Source organism: Gossypium hirsutum, chromosome D08 (genome assembly GCF_007990345.1).
Source record: "Gossypium hirsutum isolate 1008001.06 chromosome D08, Gossypium_hirsutum_v2.1, whole genome shotgun sequence".
NCBI classification, from domain to species: Eukaryota; Viridiplantae; Streptophyta; class Magnoliopsida; order Malvales; family Malvaceae; genus Gossypium; species Gossypium hirsutum.
Window position 1 is genome coordinate 35,946,544 of NC_053444.1, and position 12,707 is coordinate 35,959,250.

A 12,707-nucleotide genomic window follows, 5' to 3' on the forward strand; every position below is an offset into this window, starting at 1 on the left:
CCGGACCTATTAAAGTGATGCTTGATAACTCGATTTTTTAGGTGATGGGAAATGATATGTAAAAACATTGCCACTTGTTCATCAACAAGCATGTTTCTTGACGACTTCAATCCCCCTAATGTTTGTAACATCTCACATAGTTTAAAAAAGACAATTCTATTCATCCTAACTTGTCCAATACAGGTCTTGTCACTAGCATATACAAGCCTTTTCACATAATCTCATTTTGCATAAAAATCTAAAATATAGGACCTAATCATTGGTCTATAAGTATGTAGGCTAAGGCTGGCACCCAATGTAAGTAAGAACCAACTCGCAATTCTACAGATTTGCAACCATATTGTCAATGCAATACAATTCTTTTATGCCTCACACTTTGTGCAATTAAAGGTAGACGAGCCATTACTGCAATATATTAAAATTAGAACACACTATCAAAGAATTGAAGTTGCAATAACACACTATCAAAGAAAAATAAACAATACAAATTTAAAATATTTACGAAGCAAAGAATAAAACTTAAAATTATCTTTGCAACTTTAAATTCATTTCTTTATCAATCACCCAAAAAATAAAGAAAGAAAATATATTTAAATACATTTTGCATAAATTTGTAAGGTGAACACAATACAAATAGTCTATAGCAATTTTGTTGTTTCCATATTTATTATTAATATTCATTACAGTTAATTAAAATTTGTAGGTATATATATAATTCAGAACAAATTAATTGTTGGTATATGTAAAATTTGTAGGTATATGTAAAAATAAATTTATATTTATACAATTGCAAAAAAAAAATATAATTTTGAAATCACATTCTACATCAAATTAAAATTTAATGTAATTTTAGATTTATTTCAAATTTTGTTGTTCCCATATTTATTATTAATATTCATTACAGTTAATTAAAACAATATTTTGTTAATTAAAACTGAAGACTTTGTAATTATTAAACGGCTAATTTACCAAAAAAAGTCCTTTTTTTTCTAAATTTACCGAAATGGGCCTATTTTTTGATTATTTACCGGAATGGTCCATTTTTCGGGAAATCGCGTCCACGTCAGCGCGATGTCAGGGTACGTGTCAGGACATCGCGTCCACGTAGTGCGTTCCCGGGGACGCGATTTTGACGTTGATTTCACGTTTGGGTTTACTGGCTTTTAGGGTTTAGGGCGCATGCTTTTTAGGGTTTAGGGGTCCCCGAATAAATTATTTCGAGTTGACGTTTCTGGTCAAATAGTATACAATCGCTTCTACCAGGATGTTATTTGAGAAGAAATTATGAAATCGTGCCCTCGTGGACGCGATTTCGCTACAGTTGGTCATGTAAGAAATAATTTTTTTTGACGTTACTGAGCAAATAGTATAAAATTGCTTCTACCAAGATGCTATTTGAGAAGGAATTGTGAAATCGTGCCCTCGTGGACGCGATTTCGCTACAATTGGTCATGTAAGAAATAATTTTTTTGACGTTTCTTAGCAAATAGTATAAAATCGCTTCTACCAGGATGCTATTTGAGAAGGAATTGTGAAATCGTGCCCTCGTGGATGCGATTTCGCTACAGTTGGTCGTGTAAGAAAATTTTTTTTTGACGTTTCTGAGCAAATAGTATAAAATCGCGCCCTCGTGGACGCGATTTTGCTACGGTAGCAAGTTTGGGCTGAGGCTATAAATTAGGCAGAAAATGTTCTTAGAATGCATAAGTCATAGCAAAAATATTTTAGAGAGGCTAAGAAAGTTAGAGTTTCAAAGAGTGAACGTATTAGTGCTGTTATTTACTATGATGGTGAGGTTTGCCACACCGAGAATGATGTTTTTTTCTCAGACAATACGGTGCGACTGTCATTTAACTAGAACATAGATTTGACAGAACTTCGTAAAAGAATTAGGCGTAAAATATTCGGAACGACGCCAATGAAAGTCCTATCAATCACGTATCGATTTTGTTCTTGTGTTGATCTGGTGACATATGACTCGTTCGACATAAAAGGTACTCGTAGCTTGGAGGCAATGGTGCAGACTCATCTTGCTAGTGGAGCAACTTATATTGAGTTATATGTACAATTTACGTTGCCAACTGATGTACTTCTGTCCGGTGTTCGAGATGTATACACGACCCCTGGCCGACACTCGGTTAGCGGGTTACAAAATACGAAACAGCCCATGTTCGGTAGCGGTGTCGAATGCACATCCCCCGCAAGACACTGTATCGGTGGGTCGGACATGTACGTCGGTGGCTCGACATTTGAGGCTGGAAATACGTACTGGGGAACTGCATCAAGTTCTAGTGGATGGCAATCTACATCCAATTGGGGACGTTATCAAATGCCCAGAAAAAGGGATGACGTACTACCTACGACATCAACCGGTGAGGGGACGTCGTACGCTGCAGATGATTGTGGGTTAGAAGATGACTCCGATGTGGATCCACCTCGAAAGCCCGGGTCGGATGGTGCAGAGGTGGGATTATTTTCTGAACTGGAGCCTATTCCAACAGAAGGTGAAGATGGTGAAAAGAGTTCAGATGATGAAGAAAATCCACGATTCAGAGCATACTCACCTCCAGCCCATATGCATAATGTCGATCTGTCAGCGGATGATGCGTTAGAGTTTCCAGATCTACCACACCGGATGTGCGATCGTACAAGTTCGGGGGTAGATTTCGGTGAACTTGAAGTTGGTAATCAGTTTACCAATAAGGATAGTTTTATTGGTGCTTTGAAACAGCATAGCATCAAAAACGGCGTTAATTACCACGTCGTTAAATCAAAATCTGATAAGTTTGAGGCGAAGTGTGCGGTGCAAGACGGCACATGTTCATGGAAAATCGTCGCCTCGTTAAGGAAAAGGATAGGGTTGTGGGAGATAAAAAAGTACAAAAGTTCACATACATGTGCTGCAGGTACAGTATTGAATGTATCTGAATAATAATTTTATTTTGCAATGTTGTATTATTTAATGTACTCCCTCTGTAGGTGTTTCACAAGATCATCCCAAAATGGATTCAGCTATGTTGGCTAGCTTGATACTGCCCACGATAAAAGCAGATCCTAGGACTTCAGTGCCGGTGATAATTGCCAATATCCGTAGCCAAATGGGGTACAGGCCCTCTTACCGCAAGGCTTGGATAGCTAAGCAAAAGGCGTTGGAGAAGCTGCATAGTGGGTGGGACGCCTCATAATGAAATATGGCAGTGGTGTCAGGTGCTAGAGAGATACGTCCCAGGTGCCATCACAGACCTTGAAACGGAACATGCGTACTACAGCGGTCGATTGCTACGTGGATGCCAAGTGTTCAAACGCCTATTTTGGACCTTTAAGCAATACCGAGACGCATTTCCATACTACAAACCGTTGGTACAAATTGATGGTACCTTCATGTTCGGTAGGTATACTCATCGGCTATTAGTTGCAGTGGCACAGGACGGCGGTGGGAGAATTCTTCCAATTGCATTTGCAATAACACCGGGGGAGTCGTCTGATGACTGGGATTTCTTTCTCTCTAGGTTAAGGAGGCATGTGTCCCCCAACCTGATATCTGTGTTATTTCAGATCGGGGTGCCAGTATACTAGCTGCATTTGATCGAGAGGGAACCTTGTGGGGGAGTCAACAGAAGTTGTGCGGATGGTGTAGGAACCCAGGCCATACAAGTCGGTCATGCCCTAATCGCAATAGTTGAATGTAATTTTAGAAATAGTTATCAAATTAGTTTAATTTCTTAATTGTTAGTACCAGTCAAAACTTTTTACCAAATCTAACATTATGTAAAACTATGTAAAATTATTAAGCCCAAAAACTTTTGTTAATGGTTAGTAAAATTATCAAACTATGTAAAATTATTAAGCCCAAAAAATTTTGTTAATGGTTAGGGTTTTTAATTAAATTAAGTTAGGGTTTAGGGTTTTTAATTAAATTAGGTTAGGGTTAGGGTTTTTAATTAAATTAGGTTAGGGTTAGGGTTTTAAATTAAATCAGGTTAGGGTTAGGGTTTTTAATTAAATTAGATTAGGGTTAGGGTTTTTAATTAAATTAGGTTAGGGTTTAGGGTTTTTAATTAAATTAGATTAGGTTTAGGGTTTTTAATTAAATTAGGTTAGGATTTAGGGTTTTAAAATAAATTAGGTTAGGGTTAGGGTTTTTAATTAAATTAAGTTAGGGTTAGGGTTTTTAATTAAATTAGGGTAGGGTTAGGGTTTTAAAATAAATTAGGTTAGGGTTAGGGTTTTTAATTAAATTAGGTTAGGGTTAGCGTTTTTAATTAAATTAGGTTAGGGTTAGGGTTAGGGTTTTAAATTAAATTAAGTTAGGGTTAGGGTTTTTAATTAAATTAGGTTAGGGTTTAAGGTTTTAAAATAAACTAGGTTAGGGTTAGGGTTTTTAATTAAATTGGGTTGAGGTTAGGGTTTTTAATTAAATTAGGTTAGGGTTTAGGGTTTTAAAATAAATTAGGTTAGGGTTAGGGTTTTTAATTAAATTAGGTTAGGGTTTAGGGTTTTAAAACAAATTAGGATTTTTTTACATCAAATAGAACTTCTATTTAATTATATCAAATAATATCAAAATAACTCGAAAAAATTTTTATGCGTATTACATAAAATAAACTTCTATTTCATTATATAAAATAATAAATTTTAATACAGTAATCAATGTCTATGCCCGGGGGATTCGGTTCCACATGGCGGCCGTCGACGGTTATGCGCTGGATTCTTCCTTCCTCTAGCTTCAGGCGGCGGTTGTTCTTCCTCCAGTGCTGATTGTTGTTCTTCCGGTTCGGCATCTGGTTGTCGGACTTGGGACGATGATCCACCTTCAAAGAATAGTGTATGTGGAGGTGTTTGCATCATGAACGGCGACGGTGTTTGAAAGCCATGCGTTGCTGGCGATTGGTAAAAAGGAGAGCTTCACGACGGCCCCCCTTGCGACCCCTCCTGTGCCGCTGGCCTAGTTATCGGTGGTCCGCTCGGCATAACAAGAAATGGAGCTGATCCGGGCATTTGGCTTTAACCTGCCATAGGATTCGAAAAAGGATACATGTACGGGTTAAGGTACATATAAGGGCTAGGAAACACACCTAGCATCATAGGGAAAGGCGATTGCGTGGGTATCATCTGTTGAATTGCTGCGTCAGGTGACTGCGTCGGTGCTCTCGTTGGGGATGGTGATTACATGGCCGCTGATGATGAGCTGGGTGAATGTCTGGGCCTCGTTGAGGGGCTGCCTTCGTAGTCTTGTCGCCTTGGATTTAGAGGCCCGCGCCTTTCCCTTCCGCCACGTATTTGCTGCTGCCTCTCCTCTGGCGTAAGTAAATACGGCTTGCCATGGATCCTAAACCATGGCATGTATTCTGGAATGCACGCTAACTCCGGAACGATGATTTCTTCCCGAGTAGGTAGATATTCATGCCGATTTTCCCACATTTCCGTGTACTTTGACCAGTATCTAGGCCAATCCATACCTAATAGCCGAAGGTCGATTTTGTGGTGATCGTCAAACACCTCAGGGTCCTCAGGAATCGGTTGTCTACATCCAAACTGTCGTAGGACTCTGTCTGTCTGGTGGGGCTCCACGGTTGCATAGTTGATCAACACCACTTTCGCGTGCCAACGTTCGGATTTTGTAAACTCTTCCAGGATTACTGCCCGGATTGCCGGATCCTCGTATGAAGTCCATTTAAACTACATGAACATGATAGAAATATTAGTTATATACATAATAAAAAATACTAAATACTAAATACTAAATATCAATCCACTAGCGAATGTATGCAAATATCTATTTGCAATAATAGTTACTTCTGCTTCCGACTGTTGCTCCAATAGAAGCCGTATATCTTCAAGTTCAGACGGTAATCCACGATAACTTGTCGGATGGTTCCACCTAATTAAATAAATTTTTAGCATACTTTTATTCTTACAAAATTTACATAACAATTCCAAAATGTAATATAAAATTTACCTCATTATGAGTGAGAATGTATATGGGTGATTCACTCGAGGACATAGAAATGGAAAGCGAAACCATGCCCATGATTGCAGTAGTGACAGGCAACCTCCGATGTTTGCTCTCCTCGGTCGCGTCGCCCCGCACATCTCCCGATATAATGTTGCCAAGATGGCAGACCCCCAACTAAATTCACCGGCTCCTCCAAAATCAACGAGTTTTAACAGTCACCTTAGATGTACACGGCTCCGTGACGTGTCGGGCATCAGATAACCTCCAATTATTTGAAGAATGTATGATCGAGCATATCGGATTCTTTCAATTTCGGTTGAATTTGCATTCGGACCGAGAAAGATGGTACGTAACCAGCCCATCTCCACCTTACCTCCATCCGTTTTATCCGGAACAGGGCCCAAAAGCTCGTAGCACACCGCCTTCCAATTGCTAGATTGGGCAGACCCGGTGACTGGGTGCCCGTCCACCGGCAATCCCAATTGCAAATGGACATCTTCTAGAGTGATAGTGCACTCTCCACATGGAAGACGAAATGTGTGCGTCTTGGGTCTCCACCTCTCGATCAACGCACTGATCAGTTTCAGCTCCATCTTGCATCCTCAGCCTACTGCCGCCACATGCCAAAAACCCGTTTCCCGCAGGTAGTTCTCTACTAACGGTGATAAAGGAGCATGCATATTCCGGATATTGCATTCCAATACCCGATCTTCAGACTTTTATAACAAATAATAAATCAATAATTATCTAAAAATACATAAATAAAAATATCTTAAATAATATTTAAAATTTAAATTTAATACTTACCATTTTCATTTGCTCCACCGATATGTGATTGCTATCAAGACGAATCAATGGCCGAAATATAAAAAATTTAAAATTATTTTTAAAAAAATGAAATTGAGGGAAAATTGAAATTTAATATGGATTTGAGAGATTTTTTGAAGGAAATTGAGAGGATTTTGGAAGGAAATTGAGAGTTTTAGAGAATTTTGGAAGGAAATTGAGAGGATTTTGGAAGGAAATCGAGATAGGATTTGTTTGTGGAAAAAAAAGGGGTGGTGGGTTTTATAGTTTTTTTTTTACCGTTGGGGTGGGGGCAACGGTCAAATTTTTATACCGTTGGGGTACTGTTCACGCGCGGGGGACATCGCGTCCACGTCCCAATTAATCATCTGCTAACAGTTTCACTTTCATGCTTATCAAACAGTTTACTACTGTTTAAAAAATTGGATCAAAAAGAGTAACAAGCAATAGGATAAAAACGGAAAATCAAATATAGCAAAGTGAGTACAGGGGCAGAGAATAGATAACATTCGAAAACATCAACTCATCTATATATTGAAATCACAAGCCATTCAACTATGTTGCTCCAAGTCTTAATTTTTCTTGAAGTACCCATGTTGGACAGATATCCAAACAAAGGTATGGGTGTATGACCGTCCAAAGGCACTCCAAATAAATTGGAAAACTTTAAAGTAAAACATGCCAATGTCGAATACACACTTATATCCAACACTCACATTAGTCCGAGTAACATAGATAACTTTTTCCTTTGACTTCCCTTTTTTACTTTGTTTATTCTTTTTTATATCCAAATGTCTTAATCTCTGTCTAGCAAACTCTACTCCATTGCTTCCGTGTTGTAGGTATTCACATGATACATGCAATTAAGAACAAACTAAGAGCCTTCTTAAAGCTTCACCATCGCACACTAAAATATGATAAGGTTATACAAGTTGCTTTGGAAAATTCCAATTCATGGCTTTTTAAATATATTGGTATGCAGTTAAATAATTGAAAACTAATCCCAATCACAAAATGCCTTCCACTTTATACTTCAGAATCACGTTCTAAATTTCACTTTATCGTCTAAATTCAGGGCATTTCAAATGCTTCAATAGATGTATTTAGGATAGTTGCAACAAAGTTAACACAAAATAACTACTGATTATGCCATTTCAAATGCTTCAATGCTTCAAATGCTTCAACTGTAATCAGCATAGTTGCAACAAAGTTAACACAAAATAACCTGAGCATCCTTAATCACGCTAAATTAGAAACAGAACCACTGATTATGCCATTACGTAACAGCAATCAGGAGCAAAACATAACAAGCAACCCATAAAAATTTTACTTTATCACAGACAACCAATCCATAAAATGGATTTCATCACATACTATTAGCTTAAGAGATGTAAGCAGAACATAACACGCAACCCATAAAACTATTTAGCTTAAGGATTGAACAATTTTTTCAATCGAACATGCAATACAAACAGTCCAAGAAAAGCCCAAAGTTTAGGAGAACAAAAACAAATATTGTCGATTTGAGCCAAAGGAAAACTAACCTGTAAAATAAATCGGGGAAGAGTGCAAGCTGCTAAAATACCTCTGGAAAGAAAAGGGAAATTGATTTTTAGGAAACAATGAAAATACCTCTGGAAATCGGTTTTTCATTCTTGATAAAATGAAGAAAATAAAAGAAACGATGAACAAGAACCGATGGCAGAACCGATGGAAGGGAAAAGAAATTACCTCTGCAAGGAAACGTGGGAAAATTGGAAGCTTGATAATAAGGGCAAAAAATGGAATACAAAAGATGAAAAGAGGGCGGAATACCTAATCGGCGCTGAGGGGGCGTAATGCCTATTACAGGCAATGAGGGTAATAGGCTGTAATCGATTCAGGTTGTAATCCTTTTACAGCGAAAACCAAACACCCGTTTGGTTGTGGGCCCGCTGCATAGGGGGAATACGCATGCATTCCCCCCAACCAAACGCCCTCTTAAATATATGTGGAATACGAAGACTGAAAAAGAAAATGAAAAATCTGGATAGTATAGATTAAATATTGATGGAAATTAATTTTAGTCTTCTTTTTTCTATCTAGTTGCATTTAACTCTGAGGAATAACAATAAATTCTGATGCTAACCGCGCAAAAGGTTCCTAAAGACAGACACTAGTAATAGATGGTCAGATTATCGGCTAAATCCGGGGTCTGAAAGAAACCTAAAATCACCAACACTTTGTACTATCTGCAAATGTTTTCCATCAAAATGACTTACAAACAGTTCTCAAGTATTGTGATTTAACATTGAGTTCAAAGATCTTAAAATGTATACATTATGACTGCCCTTTGAAGCTCATCTGTCATACATCAAACTACCTAATCATCAGCTTTCAAAATCAGAACAGAATGAACATCTAAAGAGCTCATCATTCAGCTTAGACCGGAAACATGAACACTAAGCTAAGGTAGCAATAGCCCAACTTTTAAGGGAGGCAGAGAATAAGGTAAAGGTCTCTGTTTCTCCTCACAGGTCATGGCAACAAATTCCATTTCCTACATATATACAAGACAAGCAGGATACACCTCTCGATAATGATAAGAGTAGTCTGTCAATCAAACGTAAAAAGCCACTGCAAACAATTGTATAGCTTTTGAGTTTAAAACTATAAATACGGACATGTAAAGGTACTCCAAAAGTCGAAGACAGATAGTGAGGAACAGACACTTTAATATCCCTAAATAATCTAAAACTATTCATCCAAAATCATACTACTTAAATAATAGTAAAAAAACTTATATCAATTATAGCATGTTTTCACATGGCAGCTTAATGATAGGATTATAGTTTTGTAGCATGTAATGGGAAAACATTATGTACCTTATGAGAGCAAAATGCAGGTCAAGATATCATAAAGCAATACACAGTCCTTACACTCCACATGATAGTATAGAGGGAAAACATTGATGATAGTGTGCTGGGAAATTATATTGCTTGGTTTATAAACAGTTATTTATATGGAGCAATGATAACAAATATATCACCTGGTAGTAGCTCAGTTGCTCAGAAATCCAGATATGCATCCTGCAGCCATTTATGCCTCTCTTACTAGTGATAGATATGAAACTGAAAAAGCTTCAACTGTAGTTCACATCATCCTACACTTGAACACTTCTAAAGAGTTCCAACTACATCCTTAAACAGGGAAGAATATAGGAGTGGTAAATGAAATAAACAAAAATGAAACACCATCCAAAAACAGTTTTCTTGCCCCATGTATTAAAACATCTATAATAATCTGGTTCAAGCAAAACAATCTCTATCCAAAATTAGGCAAAAATTCCAAGCCAAGGGCCAAATTCTAAAGGCTAATGCAAAACAAACTGAGTTATCAGAAAATATACAAAGTAGCATGGCAATAAAAAACCAGACTAGCTGATGTAATAACCACCCACACAAATATAATCCACCAAGCCATAAATAAGGATGCTTCTTCAATAAAATCAGAACAAGGCAATAAACCACAAACCAAGTTGTATTTGTCAAATGAGTTAGTGTCAACCTGAGATAATCCAAGAAAAACAAGTACCAATATCGGTGGAGTAAATAATTGCAAAACTGCAAGGCATAAGTAGTGGTTGTGCAATAAAATTTTTGCACGGCTAAAATCCAAATCTGAGGCCTTACTGGCATGTAACCTTTGATACCAAAACAAAACTGCTTCATTCAAAAACATTTACAGGTTTGAACGTAAAGCCACAACTTGTAAAACTGCAGAAAGCAATAAGCACAAAATCCTAAGCTTGGTAAAATCCAATTTTGAGAAACCCACATTTCCCACCAATTTGTCAGCAACCCCACCATTGTAACTATTCTTGTTAACAAGGATTTCAGCTAATGGATTAATCCAAAGTAAAGCTGTCAACAAAGTTAACATATAATTGGCATATAAAATCGTTCTAGCAAACCATCCGCAAGAAATTATGGACAAATTCCACCTAAGTTGATCAGTTCCAAGCCAAAAGGATCGTGCATTCTTGCCGGCAAGCATATACAAAAAACTAGCAAGGAATCCCATCAAAATAGCAAGAAGAATCCTCCAAGACCCTTCAACTGAATCGAAATGGAAATCGAAAACTGGCAGTCCAATTCTAGAACAAATCATAATCCCTACAAGAAACCCCAAAACGCCAAAAATGGCACTAAATTACTTCTCTGATCTCTTAGAAGCAGAGTTCTCAAACGATATCTTTGTAAGTGCCAAAAACGCTTTGGTTAAACCAATAAATCCAAAAATAACCGGTATTAAGTTCCCATTTATGAGAACCCCAAAACCCGGCTCAGACTCACCTAAACACTTGGAAAGACACAAACATGAAATGCCTAGAAAGGAGAAATCGAAAGAATTTCGATACTCATTGAAAAAGAGCCTTGTTTGAGGATGACCCTCTTCGAGTTTCAGCCTAAAAATATGGGCATTGTTCTCATCGAAATCGAACTTGACTTTAGATTTGTTCCTCTTTTTTAGCTCCCCATTGGGTATTGATGACAAATAATGGTGACCATCAAGTTGAGACCCTGAATCAGAGAAAGGTCTACGAGCAGCAGCTCTAAGACCAAAGGAAGCATTGTTGGCGCTGCCTGCTTTTTCAGGGTGGACGTAAGTGTGGAGACCTGTGAGAAAGAAAATAGGGATTTTAAAGAAAGTGAGGATTAGAGTGAGTGATAGAGAGAGCAAGGCCTAGAGTAGAAGGTGCATGTAGATGTGAAAGAAGGGTAACAATGACATTGTGTTTTTCTCCAAAAGAGGTTTTTGTTTTACAAACTTTGAGTTATGTTATGTTTAGGAAGAGTTTCGCAGTTTGGGCATTTGGGTCTTAAATGGATTCAAGAGCCCAACACAAATAAATGCCGAGAAGCATAATTCCACCACTTTCATATTTATTCTTTAACATTAAAAATAAAATAAAAGGATATAGTTTGAGGAGAAACTGAATATGAAATCAAATATGGGTGAATTATTTTGTTTTGAATAAACAAAGCATAACTGACAAGTTCTATGGGTGATTCCAACTCTTTGATTGAATCTTAAATTGTATAACGTCATGTAGAGTGTTGTCTCAAGACACTGTGCTGGCAAAATAACTTTATAGCACCCATCACATGGACGCTAGTACGAGGATCGGCATCTATATAATGTAGTCCGCAAGGAAGTCTAACCGTAGTTACAACAACAATGTGACTAGGACATTGGAGTAAGGTTGTAACAATCTTCATCCGTTTCAACGTACGGTATAGATGATAAGTGCTATCGAAAGAATTTCAAATTTTGACCAAAATCTTTCTATTATTAAAGTACTTGTTTGCATCATACATGAATGTTTAAAAAAATTTTAAACATAATTATAAATCATTTAGATACTTGAAAACCTATAGAAACATTTCTATGTCGTAAAACGAGTGTTTGAAGTTTCTTAGGTTAAAACAGGGGTCATTCAAGTTAAGGAAAGATAGAGGTTTTCTAATTACTTCTACCTTAAAACATTTTTATAAAATTCTTAAATCAATTTTAAGATAGTTTGAAGGCTTTAGAATCTGTTGCAGACACGTTAATGAAATAAACAGTAATGTAAAATATTTATTTAAATCACAAGATCGAACGAAAACAATATAGATATACATATATACATATATGAAATCTAAAAAGAAACAGAAATAAAGACTGGATCAAAATATTATACTCACAGGTAGGCAGGAAAAACGGACTAGTAGTTGAAGCTTGTTTTCACAGTTTCCTTAAGACAGATTCGGCCACCTTCAGTGTGCATCTTTGCTTGCAGATTATGGAAAATTTTGACTAATGGAGCCATTAAACCCAAATTAATGTTTGAATTAAAGGAGCTCTATTGAGGGAGAACATTAGTTTAGTCATTCAATAATCACCAAGTTGGTTCACATAT

The 12,707-nt window shown here is 37.1% G+C and overlaps 1 pseudogene; it reads right to left on the reverse strand.

The window, feature by feature from the left end:
- Positions 1-4,514: 4,514 nt before the first annotated feature.
- LOC107908718 (uncharacterized) lies at positions 4,515-11,536 on the reverse strand (annotated as a pseudogene).
- Positions 11,537-12,707: the final 1,171 nt, after the last annotated feature.